Raw genomic sequence first — 21,845 nt, 5'->3', positions numbered from 1 at the left:
TCCTAAATCTTGAATCCCTGGATCTCTTGGATCTTTTTACCTTGCCCAAGATTCTTCTAGACAAATGGCAAAGCATCTTTCAAGTACTCAAAAGATATCAAAGATGCCTAAAGTCACACCCTCTTTCTTCCCATTGCTCCCACTCTTAGATTGAGTTTTTATGTCAGTCTACCCTTTCAAAAAGTGTAGTCCTGAGGAGCAGGGAACAGGTCTGTGCACTGCTGCATTATTCCAGAAGGCACTCAGAAGGCATTCACATAACATTGTTTTTTTAAGTGGTATTTGTTAAATGCTATGTACCAGGCACTGTACTCAATGCTGGGTTAGATACAGGATAATCAGGTTGGACACAGTCCCTGTCCCACATGAGGTGTGTAGTCTAAATCCCCATTTTAGAGCTGAGAAAACTGAGGTGCAGAAAGAAGTTAAGTGACTTGTCTAGGGTCACAGAGCAGACAAGTGGCAGACCATTACTACTATTTCCACTACATCCAAAAAGAGATGAGAAAAAGAGAAAATTTAATACAGTGACCTGCAAAGTGTTTCTCACTATAATACATACACCAGCAGAGGAATTTAATTATCATTACACATTTTCTCAGTGCTGTATTTTTATATCTTCAATTACATTAAAACATGAATCCTGCTCAAATCAAGAAATAACTCCAAAAGGGTAAGAAAAAGGAAAGGTATCAGTGTGAAATCAATATTTCGTGTGAAATTACTACACTAGGGACAGTAAACCAAGGTGGAGGGTTTCTCATAGAACAATAATAAGTTACTCATTTTATCACTTGGTAAATTGCTTAACTATTAGTGTCACTGAGGCTGCATTTTTTTTATCTAAAGGAGGTGTTACTGCTTCAGCCAAAGTAAGAATCTGATTAGATCTGTATCATTCTGACAATGTTATATTCTTAGCTATATAGCAGCTCATTATTTTAAACATGATTCCACTTTTTCAACCTCTTGTACTATTTTCCCTGAGCAATCACTTATTATTTACTCTCATTGCTTGGTCTTCTGCCTGGAGTTTTTCAAGTCATAGAATATAAGGTTAGAGAGTTCTTGCAATTTGCAATGAGCTGGCAAGCATGTGTCCGCAGGAAGTCAGGATCATTCCTGCATCTTTTCAAGGATTGCATAAATCTGTGTGCCCCTCTTCTAGGGGGCAATTGCTCCCACACCCAGCCTCCATCACACTGATTTAAGAAGACTCCACTCAGCAACTCTCACCCCTGCATGAAACTAAGTAGAAATCTTGTCTGGTGCCAACTAACTTTCCCAGCCCTTCCTTCCCCCGCTTTAGAAGCTTCTCCTTTGTTCTCCCTTTCCTTCTTGGTTTGGAGTCTTGTCACTTTGAGCATCATCATAATAACAATGATAATACTGATTAAACACTCTGTGCCAAGGACTGTGTTGAGTGGGGGTTGATATAAGAGACTGCATTCACTTGCATAAATGCCCCCACTTTGTTGTTAACATTTTGCAACCAAAAGTTGCTTTAGAGAAGTAGCATGGCTTAGTGAATAGAGCGTGAGCCTAGGAGTCAGAAAGACCTGGGTTGTAATCCAGGCTCTGCCACTTGTCTACTCTGTGATCTTGGGCAGGTCACTTAACTTCTCTGGGCCTCACTTACCTTATCTGTAAAATGGGGATTAGGACTGTGGGCCCCATAGGGGATAAGGATGGTGTCCATGTTGATTAACTTGTCTCTACCCCAGTGCTTAGAACACTGCTTGGCACATAGTAAGCACTTAACAAGTACCCTAACATTATTATTGCCATCAGTAACCCCAAAACAGGGCAGGGACTATTAGGCAGGGATTAGGTCCAGCAATAAGAGGAGCAGGAGAAAGAAGAGAGAGGCCAAGAAAGAGGAAGGAAATAACACTTGACACTGCTCTACTCTCCCCCTTCTAGACTGTGAGCCCACTGTTGGGGAGGGACTGTATATGTTGCCATCTTGTACTTCCCAAGCACTTAGTACAGTGCTCTGCAGACAGTAAGTGCTCAATAAATACGATTGATTGATTGATTGATTATGAACTCTCCCAAGTGTTTAAAACAAAAGACAATTAATGAACTCCCCCAATTCTTGTCATGCTGTCTGTGGTCTTACCTATCTGCTCCTCCTAATTGGCTTTCAGGATCCTTAATAAATAGATCGTGGTGCTAACCTTCTCATTGTGCCTCATTCTCACCTGTCCCACCACTGACCCCTAACATAACATCCTACCTCTGGCCTGGAATGCCCTCCCTCCTCAAATCCACCAACCTAGCACACTTGCCCCCTTCAAAACTCTACTGAAAGCTCACCTCCTCCAAGGGGCCTTCCCAGACTAAGCCCCCCCTTCCCTCTGCTCCCCCTCCCCATCGCCCCAACTCACTCCCTTTGCTCTACCCCCCTCCCTGCCCCATAGCACTTGTGTATATATGTACATATTTATAATTATGATTCTATTTATTTTTATTAATGACGTGCATATATCTATAATTCTATTTATTTATAATGATGCTACTGATGCCTGTTTACTTGTTTTGATGTTTGTCTTACCCCTTCTTGACTGAGCATGTTGTGGCCAGGGATTGTCTCTGTTGCTCAATTGTACTTTCTAAGCACTAAGTACAGTGCTCTAAACACAGTAAGCGCTCAATAAATACGATTGAATAAATGAATGAATTTGCTGCTGAATTGTACTTTCCAAGCACTTAGGTCAGTGCTCTGTATACAGTAAGTGCTCAACAAATATGATTGAATGAATAAATTAACTATCTCCATCTACTTTGTCTTCTCAACTTTCTGTTCCTTCTCCTCCTCCCGTAATTCACAATAATAGTAATAATAATAATAATTCTGGTATTTGTTCAATCAATCATATTTATTGAGCGCTTACTGTGTGCAGAGCACTGTACTAAGCGCTTGGGAAGTACAAGTTGGCAACATATAGAGACAGTCTCTACCCAACAGTGGGCTCACAGTCTAAAAGGGGGAGACAGAGAACAAAACCAAACATGCTAACAAAATCAAATAAATAGAATAGATATGCACAAATAAAATAGAGTAATAAATATGTACAAACATATATACATATATACAGGTGCTGTGGGGAAGGGAAGGAGGTAAGATGGGAGGATGGAGAGGGGGATGAGGAGGAGAGGAAGGAAGGGCCTCAGTCTAGGAAGGCCTCCTGGAGGAGGTGAGCTCTCAGTACTCTCAGTAGTAGTAGTATTTGTTAAGTGCTTACTGTATGCCAGGCACTCTACTAAGTGCTGGGGTGGATACAAGCCAATCAGTTTGAACACAGTCCCTGTCCCATATGGGGCTCACAGACTTAATCCCCATTTTGTAGATGATAAAACTGAGGCCCAGAGAAGTGAAGTCATACAACAGACAAGTGGTGAGAGCCGGGATTAGAACTCATGACCTTCCGCCTGCCAGGCTCGGGCTCTACCTACTCCGCCATGCTGCTCCTTCAAGGGAACAGATCCAAGTACGAGAGTGACACAGGAAGGACAGGGAGGAGGGGAAAACACGGCTTCATCAAGGAAGGCCTCTTGGAGGAGGTGGAGTTATAGGGGTGCTTTGAGGGTGGGTGGAGCTGTGGACTGTCCACTAGGAAGGGGGAGGGAGGAAGGCTGAATGCGAAACCTCACAGTATATGAATGACGATGGTCTGAGGACCTCTTGGGGTGGCCCTGCCTGGGGTAACTGAGGTCCAAGGAGTGGTCAGGGGTGAGCCACCTCTTCCCGCCCCCCCGCCGCTCTACTTATGTGGTATAAAAATAATTCATTTCCTCCTCAAAAATTGGAGTGGCATAATTTTATCGTGAAGGCAATTATGCAAATATGGTAATTAGATCCAGCTTATCTGCTGTCACACAGTTCAAGAGAAAAAGAGAGAGGTATCAAATATCCATTTTACAGATGAGGAAACTGAGGCTCAGAGAAATTAAGTGACTTGCCCAAGGTCACACAACAGGCTACAACTGGCAGAGCTCCTGACTCCCAGTCCCTTGCTCTATCCAATAGGTCATGTTGCCTTTTGAATTTCCTTACTGTAATCAGTCAAATTTCCATTTCATATCCCATTCCAGAGCCTCGTCTCCCCGTAGCTTGACAGAGTAGAAGATTTCCCAGACCTCTTAGAAAATGGAACCTGTTACTGTGCATCTAATACAAGTCCATGAGGAAAACATGCATTCAGGTAACGGAGATGATAAAAATAAGTATAAGCTTTCCACCTTCTAATGCCAAAGATCCGATTCTAGAACTCCTTGGTCTCATATCACTAGTCACTTCTTCAGTCTTGTTTGCCATTTCTTCCTGTCTCCTACCTCCTATCCGTGGGAGTCCCTCGTGGTCAATCCTGGGAACTCTTCTATTCTCCATCTATACTCACTTCCTTGTAGAACTCCTTTGCTCCCATGGCTTCAACTACAATATCTAAACAGACAATCGCCAAATCAACCTCTTCAATCTTGATCTCTCCTCCTCTGTAGTCTCATATTTTCTCCTGCCTTCCAGGCATCTCTACTTGGATGTCCCATAGATATCTCAAATTTAACATGTCCAAAACAAAACTCACCATTTCTCACCCAAGCCCTTTCCTTCCAGGACAGTCCCATCACTGTAGACAACACCACTATCCTTTCTGTCCCACAAGCTTGAAATCCATAGCATTACTGAACTCATCTCTCTCATTCAATCCTCATATCCAACCTGATGCCAAAGCCTGTAGCTTCTTCCTCCACAAAGCTTTGAGAATCTAGTTCTTCCTCTCCATCCAAAGGGATTCCCACACTGGTCAAGGCCCTTGATATGTCCTGCCTTGACTATTGCATCAACTAGCTCACTAATCTCCCGGCCCACGATCTCTCTCCTATCCAGTTCACATTTCACCCTGCTGCCCATATTTTTCTTAAACAACATTCTACAAGTATCTCCCTACACCCCGCAAACCCCGATGGTTGCTCATCCATCTCTATAATTAAACAAATGCAATCAATCAATCTTATTTCCCCCTCCTACCTAGTCTTGCTCCTCTCACACTACAATCCAGCCCACACACTTAACTCCTCTCACAGTAACCAACGTACTGTGCTTCATCCCTCTTGCTGTCAACTCTTACTCTCATCCTCCCTCCTGGAACTTCTTCCCCTTTCACATCTGACAGATCACCACTCTCAAAGACCTACTAAAATCATATCTCCTCCAAAAAACCTTCCCTGAATAACTCCCACCTCCCCACCCTATTCTCTACCCTTTCTGTGTTATCACCTGTACCCCACAGCATTTATGTACATATCCTTATACTCTGCTACATCCCCTACGCTATAAGTTATCTTAATAGTTTTGTCCCCCAGCTAGGTTGTAAATTCCTTGGGAGCAGTGGTAGTGACTACCTCCTCTAGTAGTAATAATAATAATAATAATAATGATGTTGGTATTTGTTAAGCACTTAGTATGTGCCAGGCACTGTTCTAAGTGCTGGGCTGAATACAAGCAAATGGGGCTGGACACAGTCCATGTCCCACATTGGGTTCACAGGCTCAATCCCCATTTTACAGATGAGGTAACTGAGGCTCAGAGAAGAAAACTGATTTGCCCAAGGTCACATAACCGACAAATGGCCAAGCCGGGATTAGAACTATGACTTTCTGACTCCCAGGCCCTTGCTCTATCCACTATGATATCCTCTATCACAGTCTTCTAGACTGTGAGCCCGCTGTTGGGTAGGGACCATCTCTATATGTTGCCAACTTGTACTTCCCAAGTGCTTAGTACAGTGCTCTGCACACAGTAAGCGCTCAATAAATATGATTGAATGAATGAATGAACTATGCCGTGTCACATTCTCCCTAGCACTTAGTATAGTGCTCTGCACACAGTAAGTGCTCAATGCATACCAATGATGATAGATTGATTAGGACCCCTTTAACTGAATCACCAAAATAACAACTAACTACATTTGGGAGGGCTGGGCGTGGGCAAAGGGGGAAGAGAGCAGGTGTGGAGTATTATCAATGAATTGCATTTATTGAGCACTTAGTGTGTGCAGAGCACTGTACTAAGTGCTTGGGAGAGTACCATGCAACAAAGTTGGTAGACATATTCCCTGCCCACAATAAGCTCACGGTCTAGAGGGGGAGACAGACATTAATATAAATAAATTATGGATATGCACATAAGTGCAATGAGGTTGAAGGAGGGATGAATAAAGGGAGCAAATCTGGGTGATGCAGAAGAGACTGGGAAAAGAGGAAATGAGGGCTTAGTGAGGGAAGACCTCTTGGGGGAGATGTACTAGTCTTAAGATCTTAAAAATCCTGTGATATCCTCTCATTTTAAACTCCCAGAGTGAACCAAAGAAAAGCTGAAGACTCTCTATCTCAGTATTTTAGCAGCTTAAGTGGTAGCTATTTTCAAACAGGAATTCATTAAACATCCACCAGGTCTTTAAGTTTCCTGTAAAACTTCAGGGGCCCACCCATCATGATCTGGAGGTTTTCCAATCTTCATGTTGCCAGCTGGTTCTTGGGTTTGCACCAAAAAAGCTCTCTTTCCAAGAGCAGGAGTCCCCTCATGTTTAATCTGGCTCTTTAGAGAGATTTGGTTAAATTGGAGTGTTCAGGTGAAGCAGAATGACACAGACTCCTTAAACACAGTTCACAAGCAATTGTCGAGGAGGATGAGAAACAATTTCAAACATTATGATGAAGAGTTGATTCAAAAACCATCAACGGGAAGGCCATTTTTTCCAGAACTCTCAACTTCATCTGACCTTCTTGCCATCTAGATGGAGTTCTTAATTGGTAAAGTGCTTACTATGTGTCAAGTACTATTATAAGCACTAGGGTAGATACAAGATGACACAGTTCCTGTCCCACATGGGGCTCACCATCTTAGTAGAAGGGAGAACAGGTACTGAATTTCCATTTTACAGATGAGGAAACTAAGGCACAGAGAAGTGGAGTGATTTGCCCAAGGTCACACAGTAGGTAAGTGGCAGAGTTGGGATTAAAACCCAGGTCCTCTGACTCCCAAGGCCTTGCTCTTTCACAAGGCCATGCTACTTCCTTTGCAGCAGAACCTCCACCTGAACACTGGCAAGCCAAGCTGTCTTTTGCAGCAACAATATTTCTGCTGCTGCAGTGAAGGCAAAGATCTGGTCTTGTCCATTCCAAGACTTTAATTTTATGGCAACTGGGCTTGCTGTATTATAATGCTCTGAACATGAAATGCTTTACACTAAGAATTACCCCTTGTGCCTCTTTATCTATCTTACAATTCCGAGATGAATGGTGATGAGAGATCCTAAACCAGCTGGATAATTTAATCCTACAGGATTCATTCATTCATTCGATCAAATTTATTGAGCGTTTACTATGTGCAGAACACTGTACTAAGTGCTTGGGAATTACAATTCAGCAACAAATAGAGGCAATCCCTGCCCACAACAGGCTCACAGTCTAGAAGTGGGGGAGACATCAAAGCAAGTAAACGGGCAACAGTAGCATCATTATAAATAAATAGAATTATCCTATTGCAAGAAAAGAAATAATAACTGATGGTCATTTACTGAGCACCTACTGTGTAGCTAGTCCTGTACTAGGCATTTGAGAAACAACCAATAGTAGGAGGAAATGTGGTCCCTGCCCTCAGGGGGATTTCTGCAGCAGGAAAATGGGACCGACCCTCAGACTGTGAGCCCCATGTGGGACAGGATCTGTGTCCAACGTGCTTATCTCGTATCTACCCCAGTGCTTATTACAGTACTTGGCATATAGTAAGCACTTAATAAGTACCTTTAAAACATAGAAGGCAGCCTTTTTTAAGCTTTTAATTTTAGCTTTAACTTTACCTGAGAATACAATGGGTAAAAGGGAAGTGAAAAAATGAATAGGAAATACAAATGAGTCCTAAACTGGCCCATATGACAACATGACCAAAAAGATGGGAAATTAGTCCGGGAATACCTCCTGGAGAATATGACTTTTGGTGGTGGCTCTGACGGAGGGAAAGGACATAGTTCAGCAAAGCCAAAGGGGCAGGCATTAAAGACAAGGAGAAAAGGATGGCAAATAGGTTGAAAGTGGTTGTGAACTCAGTAAAACTAGAAGGTTTGCTTGGGCACAGAAAGGGGAAAGAACTGAAGGGGGGCCAGGAGAAGAGACCAAAGAGGAAATGAGTAGTCAAAACTGTTGGAGTGATTTGAGGTTTTTGTTTTATTCCAGAAGAAATGGATAGCTTTCAGCAATGTTTGGAGAGGGGGAATAATGGGTACTTTTAAAGTGGGATGATCGCAGCAATTGAGGAGTCACTAAAATGGGGTGGGGCTAGAGGTAGGGATACAAAAAAATGCTGCCATACCAATTCAGTCAAAAAGAGATGAAGGACTGAATTGAGTGGTTGTAGTATAGGTGGTTGGGGTGGGGTGGGAGGAGGAGATGGGGATGGTTCTGTGAAATGTTGCAGTAGAACGATCAAAGAACCTATCAATCAATGGCATTTGAGTGCTTACTGTGTGCAGCAAGCATTCTAATCAATCATATTTATTGAGTGTTTACTGTTTGCACAGAACTGTACTACGTTCTGGGGAGAGTAATAATAATAATAATTAATAATTTTCATTCTCAGTCTGCTTTGCAGGCTCCTCCTCCTCCTCCCCTCCCCTTACTGTAGGGGTTCCTCAAGGGTCAGTTCTTGGTCCCCTTCTGTTCTCTATCTACACTCACTCCCTTGGTGAACTCATTCGCTACCATGGCTTCAACTATCATCTCTACTCTGATGACACACCTCTGCCCCGCTCTCTCTCCCTCCCTTCGGGCTCGGGTCTCATCCTGCCTTCAGGACATCTCCATCTGGATGTCTGACTGCCATCTAAAACTCAATATGTCCAAGACTGAACTCCTTATCTTCCCTCCCAAACCCTGCCCTCTTCCTGACTTTCCCGTCACTGCAGACGGCACTACCATCCTTCCCGTCTCACAAGCCTGCAACCTTGGTGTCATCCTCAACTCCGATCTCTCGTTCACCCCTCACATCTAATCCGTCACCAAAATCTGCAGGTCTCACCTCCACAACATCGCCAAGATCCGCCCTTTCCTCTCCATCCAAACTGCTACCCTGCTGGTTTAATCTCTCATCCTATCCCGACTGGATTGCTGCTTCAGCCTCCTCTCTGATCTTCCATCCTCCTGTCTCTCCTCACTTCAGTCAATACTTCATGCTGCTGCCCGGATCATCTCTGTGCAGAAACGCTCTGGGCATGTTACTCCCCTCTTCAAAAATTTCCAGTGGCTACCAGTCAACCTACGCATCAAGCAAAAACTCCTCACTCTCGGCTTCAAGGCTCTCCATCACCTCACCCGCTCCTCTCTCACCTCCCTTCTCTCCTTCTACAGCCCAGCCCGCACCCTCTGCTGCTCTGCCGCTAACCTCCTCACTGTGCCTCGTTCTCACCTGTCCCGCCGTCGACTCCCGGCCCACGTCTTCCCCCTGGCCTGGAATGCCCTCCCTCCGCACATCCGCTGAGCTAGCTCTTTTCCTCCCTTCAAAGCCCTACTGAGAGCTCACTTCCTCCAGGAGGCCTTCCCAGACTAAGCCCCCTTTTTCCTCTCCCCCTCCTCCCCATCCCCCCCGCCCTACCTCCTTCCCCTCCCCACAACACCTGTATATATGTCTGTACAGATTTATTACTCTATTTTACTTGTACATATTTACTATTCTATTTATTTTGTTAATGATGTGCTTCTAGCTTTCCTTCTATTTATTCTGATGACTTGACACCTGTCCACATGTTTTGTTTTGTTGTCTGTCTCCCTCTTCTAGACTGTGAGCCCGTTGCTGGGTAGGGACCATCTCTATATGTTGCCAACTTGTACTTCCCAAGCGCTTAGTACAGTGCTCTGCACACAGTAAGTGCTCAATAAATATGAGTGAATGAATGAATGAATAATAATAATTATGGTATTTGTTAAGTGCTTACTATGTGCCCGGTACTGTACTAAGCATTGGGGTGGATACAAGCAAATCGGGTTGGATGCAGTCCCTGACCCAGTAGGGCTCACAGTCTCAATCTCCATAATACAGATGAGGTAACTGAAGCACAGAAAATTGGAGTGACTTGCCCACAGTCACACAGCATACAGACAGCAGCAGCAGCAGACAGCAGGAGCCAGAATTAGAACCAATGACCTTCTAACTCTCAGGCCCTTGCTCTATCCTCTACATCATGCTGCATCTATAATATAATAATATAAAAGATACATCCTCTGCCCACAGTGAGCTTACAGTCTCGAGGAGGACACAGACATTAGTAGGTATGTACATAAGTGCTGTGGGGCTGGGAGGGGGATTAATAAAAGGAGCAAGTTAGAGCGACACAAAAGGGAGAGGGAGAAGAGGAAAGGAGGGATTCGTCAGGGAAGGCCTCTTGGACGAGAAGTGCTTCCAAGAAGGTTTTGGGGCTGAGGGGCGGGGGGAGTAATTTTCTGTCAAATACTCATTCATTCAATCGTATTTATTGAGCGCTTACTGTGTGCAGAGCACTGTACTAAGCATTTGGGAAGTACAAGTTGGTAACATATAGAGATGGTCCCTACCCAACAACGAGCTAACAGTCTAGAAGAGGGAGACAGACAACAAAACAAAACATGTAGACAGGTGTTGAAATCATCAGAACAAATAGAATTAAAGTTATATGCACATCATTAACAAAATAGTAAAAATGTACAAGTAATAGAGTAATAAATATATACAAACATATATACAGGTGCTGTGGGGAGGGGAAATTTTAGAAGCAAAGGGTTAGGAGGAAAGACTGCTTCAGTTCAGGAGATATTCAGTATAAGGTTCCAAAGAATCACCTAGATAGAAATGATCCAAATAGCGATGGAGATAAATCAATCTTATTTATTGAGCACCTGCTATGTGCAAAGCATTGTTCTAAGTGCTTGGGAGAGTACAATACAACAGAATAAGCAGAAATATTACAGTCTGGAGGAGGAGGTAGACATTAATATGAATAAATAATTTATAACATAATTTAAAGATATGTACATAAGTGCTGTGGGGTGGGGATGGGGCAAATACCTAATGTCCAAAGGTCACAGATTGAACTGCATAGACAACACAGAAGGGAGAGCAAGCCAGGGAAAAAAGGACTTAATCAGGGAAGGCCTCTTGGAGGAGCTGTGACCTTAGCAATGCTTTGAAGGTGGAGAGAGTAGTGGTCTGGCTTATATGAAAGGGGAGGGATTTACAGGCTAGAGAGAGGACATGAGTAAGGGGTTGGTGGCCAGATTGACAAGATCACGGCATAGTGAGTAAGCTGGCATTAGAATGGAGTGTGATGGTTGGGCTATAGTAGGAGATTACTGAGGTGAGGTAGGATGGGGCAAGCTGATTGAGTGATGTGAATCCACTGGTAAGGCATTTCTGTTTGATGCAGAGGTGGATGGGCAGCCATTTGAGATTCTCGAGGGGTAGGGAGATATGAACTGAACGTTTTTGTTGATAAAGTAGTCATGCAGCAGACTGAAGTATGGATTGGAATGGAGAGAGATAAGAGGCCAGGAGGTTAGCGAAGAGGTAGGAGGGATAGGATAAGTGCTTGGATCATATCAAACATATTTCATATTAATGTCTGTCTCCCCTTTTGGACAGTAAACTTGTTATGGGCAGGGAACATGTCTAATCGGTTGTACTGTACAATCCCAAGTGCTTAGTAAAGTGCTCTGCACCTAGTAAATGTTCAGTAACTATGGTTGATTGATTGGATCAGCAAGGTAGTTTGGATGGAGAGGAAAAGGCACATTTTAGCAGTACTGTGAAGGGTTTGGTGACAGATGAAATTATGTTGGTAGAATGAGAGAGATGAGTTGAGGAAAATGTCAAGATTATGGGCTTGTGAGGTAGGGAGGAGAGTGTTGTCTACAGTGATAGGAAAGACAGTTGGAGGACAGGGTTTGGATGGGAAGACGAAGGCAGGAGAAGGATAAGCGATTGAAGAGCAGGAGGGAGATCAAGGCTAGAGATGTAGATTTGGAAGTTATCTGGTTTGGAATGAATGAATGGGTAAAGAGAGAAACAGAAGAGGACTCCAAAACTAAACCTTAAGGGATACCTCCTGTTAAAAAGTGTACAAAGGAGGAAGAGCTAGCAAAAGAAACTGAAGGAATGTGTGGTCAGAGAGGTAGGAAAAATTCAGGTAAGTGCCATGGCAGTAAAACAAAGCCAAGGGAGAGTTTAAAAACTGCAAATAATATTTGGAGGAACAGGTCATCAACTGCTTCCCAGAGGTCATGATGGATTAGAAGAGAAGTAGAACCATAACAACATGGGTTTGCGATAGCACAGAGTCAGGATTCACATTCTGGTATTCAAAGAGTTAGCATGTTAAAGCCAAATGCTTTTTGCAGTTGTCTTGGAATAGCTAAAGAGTCACATTTTGCTTAGTTGGTTCCCATTTCTACAGCTGCAGCTTTGCATGCTGAAATCCATATGCTGCCTCATTTGTGCACATGGGCTAATTTTCTTCTCTTCACCATTTTGCACTTCTAATCTGCATGTGAAATGCATACTTCTATTTGGAGTTTCCATCCAGGAGGGTTGGATGAGATCCTCGGTTAATTTGGCTCAATTTTATAAGGGAAGCATTTTCCAGATTTAATCATTAAAATCACATTTTTAGCTTGCATCTCATATGTCTGGATGTAGGCATCCAGATCACCCAACCTGTCTAAAAGGATGGCCAGGCTGAACCTACCAATGATAATGATGTTGGTATTTGTTAAGCGTTTAATATGTGTCAAGCACTGTTCTAAGCACTGGAGTAGCTACAAGCTAATCAGGTTGGACACAGTACCTGTCCCACATGGGACTCACAGTCTTATTCCCCATTTTACAGATGAGGGAACTGAGGCACAGAAAAATTAAGTGACTTGCCCAAGGTCACTCAGCAGACAAGTTGCAGAGCTGGAATTCGAACCCAAGTCCTTCTGACTCCCAGGCCCGTGCTCTATCCACTAGGCCACAGTACACATATGCTGCAGTTATGAGGTTGGGGGTGGGTGGGTCTCTTTGCATCTGAGGGTAAAAGGGGTCTCCAGGTTCCGATGGGATGAGTACTTTCATGTATGACCTTGGGCAAGTCACTTAACTTTTCTGAACCTCAGTTTCCTCATCTGTAAAACTGGGGTTAAATATCCACATTCTCTCATCTTTAAGACTGGGAGCGCCATGGGGGACAAGAAAGGTGCCCAATCCAATTATATCATTGGATTTTACTACAATCATTAATCATACTGACACAATCTCACCCTATTACTCTATCTTCACTCTGTCTCCACCCATATTGTTTCAGGAGCACTCAGGGTCTATCAAAATAAATGCATCATTGAAAAGACCTGGAAAAAGATAAGAAAGCCTCATGAGGAAGCAAAGAATACCGGTGCCTTTACAAAGCAGAGAGAGTGTCCCAGAGGGAGATTAAGTGCTTGGCACATAGTAAGTGCTTAACAAATACCATTATTATTATTTTATTATTATTAACCCTGAAATCCTACTTTGAGACTTCAAAACATGTTATCTTCAATCCAACAGTCATATTTATTGATGCTTACTTCGTACTAGGTCCTTTGGTGAGTATGACAGAATAAGTAGGCATTATCTCTCCTCTCAAGGGCTTACAATCTAGAGAGACTGGTAGATGCTAAAATAAGTTACAAGTGAGGGGAAGCAACTCTACCCATCTGTTACCATTGACTCACCAGTTAAGTATGTCCCATCAGCCCTTGCACATGTGCTACAGCGTGGCCGTCTTGTTGCAGGCCACAGACTTTTACAATAGGAGCAATGTGCTCTCACCCTCATCTCTCTCCCTGCCATGGCAAGGCCCCTTTAAACTCTGAAGTTATAATACATTCCTGCTCTCATCTTCCTCTACTCCACTCCATGATGACCAGAAAGTCGATGAATGGTATTTTTTGAATGCTTACACTGTGTACTAAGTGCTTGGAAGAGTACAATACAATACAGTTGGTAGGCAGGTTTCCTGCCCAGAAGGAGCTTACACTCTAGATGGCGGATTCAGACACTAAAATAAATTAAAGCTAAAGGACATTTTAGTAGAACTTTGTGGGGTCAGTCGGATGTGAAAGGGAAAGGAGTGCCAGGCCAAAGGGAGGATGTTGGTTGGTGACAGGATACATGAGATAGAGGTACTTGGAATAGGTTGGCATTAGAAGAGTGAAGTGTTTAGGCTGGGTTGTAGTAGGAATTAGGAAAAAGAGCGCTGACTGAGCTTTTAGGTGCACAGGTTCAAATCCTGGCTCCGCTAATTGTCAGCTGTGTGACTTTGGGCAAGTCACCTAACTTTTCTGTGCCTCAGTTACCTCATCTGTAAAATTGGGATGAAGAATGTGAGCCCCCTGTGGGACAACCTGATCACCTTGTAACCTCCCCAGTGCTTAGAACAGTGTTTTGCACATAGTAAGCACTTAATACCATCATCATCATCATCAACCCAAGTGTTTAGTACAGTGCTCTACACACTAAGCGCTCAATACAATTGAATGAATGAACAAACCATGGGATGTTGAATATTTTTTTTCGAAAAATGATCTGAGCAGCAGAATAAAGTATGGACTGGAATGGGGAGAGACAGGAGGCAGGGAGGTCAGTGAGGAAGCTGATGCAATAGTCAAGGCAGTGGAAAAGTACTTGGATCAGCATGGTGGCAGTTTGGATGGAGAGAAAAGGGATGATTTTAAAAGATAATAATAATAATAATAATAATAACTGTGGCATTTCTTAAGCACTTACTACATGCCAAGCAGTTTTCTAAGTAGATAAAAAGTAATCAGGTTGGACACAGTTCCTGTACCACATGGGGCTCACAGTTTTGATCCCCATTTTACAGATGAGGTAACAAGCACAGAGAAGTTAAGTGACTTGCCCAAGGTCACTCAGCAGATTTGTGGCAGAGCCAGGATTAGGCCCCACATCCTCTCACTCCCAGGTCCATGCTCTTTCCACTAGGCCCCACTGCTTCTCTAGAGTTGCTGTGAAGGTAGAACCATTAGGCTTTGGTGACATTTAATATGTGGGCTTGTGAGACAGGAAGGATGATGGTGTTGTCTATAATGATGGGAAGCTCAAAGGGAGGACAGGGTTTGGGTGGAAAGATGAGGGGTTCAGTTTTTGACATGGTAAACTTGAGGTCTTGGTGGTATATCCAAGTAGAGATGTCCTGAAGGTAGGAGGAAATGTGAGAGTGCAGAAAAGGAGAGAGACCAAGGCTGGATATTAGCAGTGAACAATTTTCCCCTAAAATATCTACTGCTTGGACCCTTGTATCCTTGGACCTTAAACATAGATCTCATCTTGAAGCTAATGCTTCGATGTCTTTTCATGTTTTTAAATGTGACGGTGAAATCATTCTTGCCACAGAGTAACAATTAAACATCCTCATGTGCTGTATAGGTGAGCAGACAGCAACACAGACATGTGTGAAAAGATGTCCTAGCAGAACACAACACCTTGTGAGAAAACATGGCAAGAACAAGCCTATAAAGGAGAAATGATCTATAAAGAAGAAATGTGTTAATAATAATAATAATGGCATTTGTTAAGCACTTGCTATGTGCCAAGCAGTGTTCTAAGCACTGGGGGAATACGAGGTAATCAGGTTGTCCCACATGGGGCTCACAGTCTTAATCCCCATTTTCCAGATGAGGTAACTGAAGCAAAGAGAAGTGAAGTGACTTACCCAAAGTCACACAGCTGATAAGTGGCAGAGCCGGGATTAGAACTCAAGACCTCTGACTCCCAAGCCCATACTCTTTCCACTGAGCCACTTCCATGATGCAGCATGGCCTAGTGGATACAGCATAGGCCTGTCAGAAGGACCTGGGTTCTAATCCTGGCTCTGCCACTAGTCTGCTGTTTGACCTTGGGCAAGTCATTTAATTCCTTTGACCCTCAGTCACCCTATCTGTAAAATAATTATAATGATGTTAATGGTATTTGTTAAGTGCTTACTATGTAGGCATAGATGGGGATTAAGACTGTGTCCAACCTGACTAGCTTGTACTTACCTCATTGCTCAATATAGTGCCTGACACAGAGTAAGTGCTTAACAAATTCCATTAAAATATCTACTTACTTGCTTCAACTCTACTTCCCTGAGCTGGATAGGCAGGAAGAATTGAGGATATAAGGCAGGGCTTTCCCTACAGCAGAAGACAGTGGAATAATTGGCCAGAGTGTCCTACCCCTCTCAGTGAACGGCAGAGCTGCTCAGGATGTCACCATGCTAGCCCTGAAAGAAAGGGCCAGAGCCTTTTTCAGGGATGCAAGAGAAGGGAGATTGCTGAGAAGCTGTGTGCTCTAGTGGAAAGAGCATAGGCCTGGAAGCCAGAGGATCTGGGTTCTAATCCCAGCTCTGCCAAATACTTGCTCTGTGACCTTGGGCAAGTCTTAATTTCCCTGTGTCTCAGTTTCTTCAATTGTAAAATGGGGATTAAATAGGTCTCCCTCCTACTTAGACTGTGAGCCCCATGCAGGACAGGGACTGTGTCCAACCTAATTAACTTGTACTTAGTGCTTAGAACACTGTTTGACACATAGTAAGAACTTAAACACCACAAAAAAGGACAAAACCGTATCAACAATAGGTATTTAAACTTTCCCACCCTCAAAACTGATATCTCCACAATCAATCACCCACATTAGGTGGGTTGCCCTGAGTTCATTCATTCATTCAATTGTATTTACTGAGCACTTACTGTGTGCAGAGCACTGTACTAAGCACTTGGGAAGTGCAAATTGGTAACATATAGAGACGGCCCCTACCCGACAACGGGCTCACAGTCTAGAAGGGGGAGACAAACAACAAAACAAGTAGACAGGTGTCAATACCATCCGAATAAATAGAATTATAGCTTTATATACATCATTAATAAAATAGAGTAATAAATATGTACAAATATAAATGTTCTGAACCCACATCCTTGATGATTGGATTCCGCAGTTTTTTTTTTGGTTTTGTTTTTTTTAATGGTATTTGTTAATGGCTTCATTCATTCAATGAGTGCTTACTGTGTTAAGCACTGTACTAAGTGCTTGAGAGTGCAACAATAAATGGTCACATTCCCTGCCCACAGTGAGCTCGCATTCTAGAGGATCTTAAGTGCCAGGCACTGTACTAAGTGGGGGGGTAGATGCAAGTTACTCAGGTTGGACACAGTCCATGTTCCACTTGGGGCTCACAGTATTAATCCCCATTTTACAGATGAGGTAATTGAGGCACAGAGAAATGAAGTGCCTTGCCCAAGGACACAAAGCAGAGAAGGGGTGGAACTGGGATTAGAACACAGGTCCTCTGACTTCCAGGACTGTGCTGTAGTCACTAAGTCACACAGGACAGTTGCTGGGGAGAAACTACAATAAGAGCTGGAGGAAGAAACAAATGGTCTGCCGGAGGGCACAATGCTGAGAGGCAACAGTGGCCAGTGGCAGAAAGAACAGGCTAGTCAGTAGCAGTGAAGAATGCAACTGCTCTCATAGCAGAGGGGAAGACCTTGATCCCATCTATCTCCCCACCAACCCCTTGCCTATGTCCTGTCTCTACCCTGTAACTCTCTCCCCCTTCTTATACAACGGACCACAACTCTTCCCTGACTTCAAAGCCTTACTATAATCACATCTTCTCTAAGAGGACTTCCCCAACTAAGCCCCCAGTTCCCCTATCCCCTCTCCCTTCTATGTTGCCTATGGTATTTGTTAAGCGCTTACTACGTGCTCTAAATGCTGGGGTAGATAACAAGGTAATCAGGTTGTCCCACGTGGGGCTCACAGTCTTAATCCCCATTTTACAGATGAGGTAACTGAGGCCCATAGAAGTTCAGTAACTTGCCCAAGGACACACAGCAGACAAGTGGTATATCAGGGATTAGAACCCACGTCCTCTGGCTCCCAAGCCCATGCTCTTGCCACTAGGCCATGCTGCTTCTCTGGATCTTACCCTTTAAGCATTTGATAGTCAACCCATCCTCAGCCCCAAGGCACTCACTCGCATAGCCATAATTTTCACATCTGTCACCGCCTCTGAACTGTAACTTCCTTGTGGGCAGGGAACGGGTCTAGCAACTCCATTTTATCATACTGTGCTCTGCACACAGTAAGTGCTCAATAAATACCATTGATTGGTTGGGAAAAGTTGTAAATATCATGAGACTGCAAAAGAACAGCTGCAGCTACAAAGAAACGGCTCGAGATGTAAAGAGCATAAGAAGGAAACTTATTTCAACCACACCTGCACACAGAGTGACTACCACCATCAGCATGCTCTTCAAACACAAAGGCTAATGATTTGTTTAATTAGGCACTATGTACAAGTTTCTGTTAGGATTTTATTTGGATTCTGCTGGAGAAGCAGTGTGGCTGAGTGGAAAAAACCTATGCTTGGGAGTTATAGGTCATGGGTTCAAATCCCAGCTCCGCCAATTGTCAGCTGTGTGACTTTGGGCAAGTCACTTCACTTAGTTCCCTCATCTTTAAAATGGGGATTAGAAGTGTGAGTCCCACGTGGGACAACCTGATCACCTTGTATCCCCCCACCCGTGCTTAGAACAGTGCTTTGCATATAGTAAGCACTTAACAAATGCCATCTTCATTATTATTATTATTTTAAGTTATGTGGAACATATGCTTGTTGGAATATGGTAGGTGGAAACAGCTGGTAATATCAGTGGATCATGTTTAATTAATTGCTTTTTCTATGCTGTTGGTCCAGTTGAAAGTGCAATAAGGGAAAGCAGCATGGCTTAGTTGAAAAGAGCCAGGGCTGGGAGTCAAAAGATCTGGATTCTAATCTCAGCTCTGCTACTTTACCTGCTGGGTGACCTTGGACAAATCCATAAATTTTCTGTGGCTCGTTTCCTCATTTGTAAATTGCCTTGACTTGCTACTATTGTTCTGCCCCACTCCCAGCCCCAAAGCACTTATGTACATATCTGTCACTGATTTAATGTCTTTCTCACCCCTCTTGTGGGCAGGGAATGTGTCTGTTTCTTGTTATATTGTTCTCTCCCCAGGAGTTTAGTACAGTGCTTGGCACAGAGTAAGCACTCAGTAAATAAGATTGAATTCATGAGTGTTTACTGTGTGCCGAGCACTGTACTAAGCACTTGGGAAGCACAACTCGGAAACACATAGAGACGGTCCCTACCCAACAACGAATGGGCTCACAGTCTAGAAGGGGGAGACAGACAACAAAACAAAACATGTAGACAGGTGTCAAAATCGTCTGAACAAATAGAATTAAAGTTATATGCACATCATCAACAAAATAAATACAATAGTAAATATGTACAAGTAAAATAGAGTAATAAATCTGCACAAATATATATACAAGTGCTGTGGGGAGGGGAAGGAGGTAGGGCAAGAGGGATGGGGAGGAGGAGAGGAAAAAGGGGGCTCAGTCTGGGAAGGCCTCCTGGAGGAGGTGAGCTCTCAGTAGGGCTTTGAAGGAAGGAAGAGAGCTAGCTTGGCAGATGTGTGGAGGGAGGGCATTCCAGGCCAGGGTGAGGACATGGGCCGGGGGTCGACAGCAGGACAGGCGAGAACCAGGTACAGTGAGGAGGTTGGCGGCAGAGGAGCAGTGCAGGCTGGGCTGTAGAAGGAGAGAAGGGAGGTGAAGTAGGAGGGGGCAGGTGATGGAGAGCCTTGAAGCCGAGAGTGAGGAGTTTTTGCTTGATTCATTGGCTGACAGGCAGCCACTGGAGATTTTTGAGGAGGGGAGTAACATTCCCAGAGCGTTTCTGCACGAAGATGATCTGGGCAGCAGAGTGAAGTATAGACTGAAGTGGGGAGAGACAGGAGGATGGGAGATCAGAGAGGAGGCTGATGGAGTAGTCCAGTCGGGATAGGATGAGAGATTGAACCAGCAAGGTAGCGATTTGGATGGAGAGGAAAGGGCGGATCTTGGCGATGTTGCGGAGGTGAGACCAGCAGGTTTTGGTGATGGAATGGATGTGTGGGGTGAACGAGAGAGCGGAGTCAAGGATGACACCAAGGTTGCGGGCTTGTGAGACAGGAAGGATGGTAGTGCCGTCTACAGTGACGGGAAAGTCAGAGAGAGGGTAGGGTTTGGGAGGGAACATAAGGAGTTCAGTCTTGGACATATTGAGTTTTAGATGGCGGGCAGACATCCAGAAGGAGATGTCCTGAAGGCAGGAGGAGACACGAGTTTGGAGGGAGAGCTAGAAATCCAGAGAATGTTGGGTTCTAGTCCCTGTTTTGTCACTGGACTACTTGTAACCTTGGGCAAGTCACTGAACATTTCTGGGCCTCAGTTTCCCCAAAGGGAAAATAACTCCTACATCAATCCCCGCTCTGCCAAGTGTCAGCTGTGTGACTTTGGGCAAGTCTCTTAACTTCTCTGTGCTTCAGTTACCTCATCTGTAAAATGGGGATGAAGACTGTGAGCTCCCCACCCCCGTGGGAAAACCTGATCACCCTGTAGCCTTCCCAGCACCTAGAACAGTGCTTTGCACATAGTAAGTGCTTAATAAATGCCATTAAAAAAAAGTTATAAAGAAATTCAAAATGGCTGCTTTGGTCACAGTGTTCTACAACTCTTCGAATTTCTAGGCGTCCTTGTGTCATAGCAAAACAGCATGGCACAGTGGATAAAACACGGGTCTGGGAGTCGGAAGGTCATGGGTTCTAATCCCAGCTCCGCCACTTGTCTGCTGTGTGACCTTGGGTAAGTCACTTTTTCTCTGTGCCTCAGTTACCTCTTTGGTAAAATGGGGATTGAGACTGTGAGCCCCACATAGGCCAGGGATTGTGTCCAACCCGATTTGACTGTATCCACCTCACTGCTTAGAACAGTGCCTGGCAGATAATAAGGTCTTAAATACCATAATTGCAATTATTATTATTATTACTAAAATGGAGATTAAATACCTTTCTTCCTCTCCCTTGGACTGTGAGCCCATGGTGGGACAGGGACTGGGTCCAACCTAATTATATTGTATGTATCCCTGCACTTAGTGCAGTGTTTGGCACATAGTAGTATGGCACATTAAAAATTCCATAATTATTCTTATTCTCTGGGACTCTGGGAATCATAAGACCTGACTTCCAGCCTGAGTCCTTTGCATATCTGATTGTCATGGGTGAAAATGGCAAATGCATTTCCCAATGTGTGGCCCTCTTGATTGCATACTCTGTCATTGGGATCTGTGCCTCAATAGTGACATTACCAGCAAGAACGGGAGAGTGTGAATAGCAAACCACTGTAATCAATTTCCCTTTGCAAGTTCTCCATCCTGAATCCTCAGGTTCCAAGCTCAGCAGTTGCCCCTGAGAGGCTACTCCATCACTAAATGCTTAGCACTGTGCTCCGCACGCTTTAGGAGCTCTATAGTGCTGCTGTTGGTGGAAAAACAACAGATCTTGGTGGCCAGAAAACCATGAAACAGAAATAATTGTGGGTCAGCTCGGTCAGAAAAGAAAAATCCCTGGGCAAAGCTCAGAAACAGGGGCACAAGAGCCCCAAAACTGACGTTAGAGCTGGAGGTTCAGAAATAAAGGGTTAGTTTTAAAAAATGAACTTCCCCTTATCTAAGCTCCTGGGTGATGGCTGGCAGCCTTTGTTTCATGTGGGTGGTATGTAAAATGAGATGTGATTATCAGCTCACTCTCTTTTGATTCAAACTGGGTTGTATATATGCTGACAGTCTCAACTGTTCAAATTTGCTCCTGTTGTGAGTCACTGCCCTCTAATCTGTTCTCTTTTATAAAGTTCCCTGTGATCACATTAGTAGGT

General features: G+C 43.9%; 1 protein-coding gene across 2 annotated transcripts in view; it reads right to left on the bottom strand.

The window, feature by feature from the left end:
• KAZN (kazrin, periplakin interacting protein) overlaps positions 1–21,845 on the bottom strand; it is a 1,120,978-nt gene that overhangs the window by 1,002,262 nt on the left and 96,871 nt on the right. The gene's annotated exons all lie outside the window — the stretch shown is intronic.

Source organism: Tachyglossus aculeatus, chromosome 5 (assembly GCF_015852505.1).
Source record: "Tachyglossus aculeatus isolate mTacAcu1 chromosome 5, mTacAcu1.pri, whole genome shotgun sequence".
Taxonomy (NCBI): domain Eukaryota; kingdom Metazoa; phylum Chordata; class Mammalia; order Monotremata; family Tachyglossidae; genus Tachyglossus; species Tachyglossus aculeatus.
This window is presented reverse-complemented; position numbering and strand designations above follow the sequence as displayed.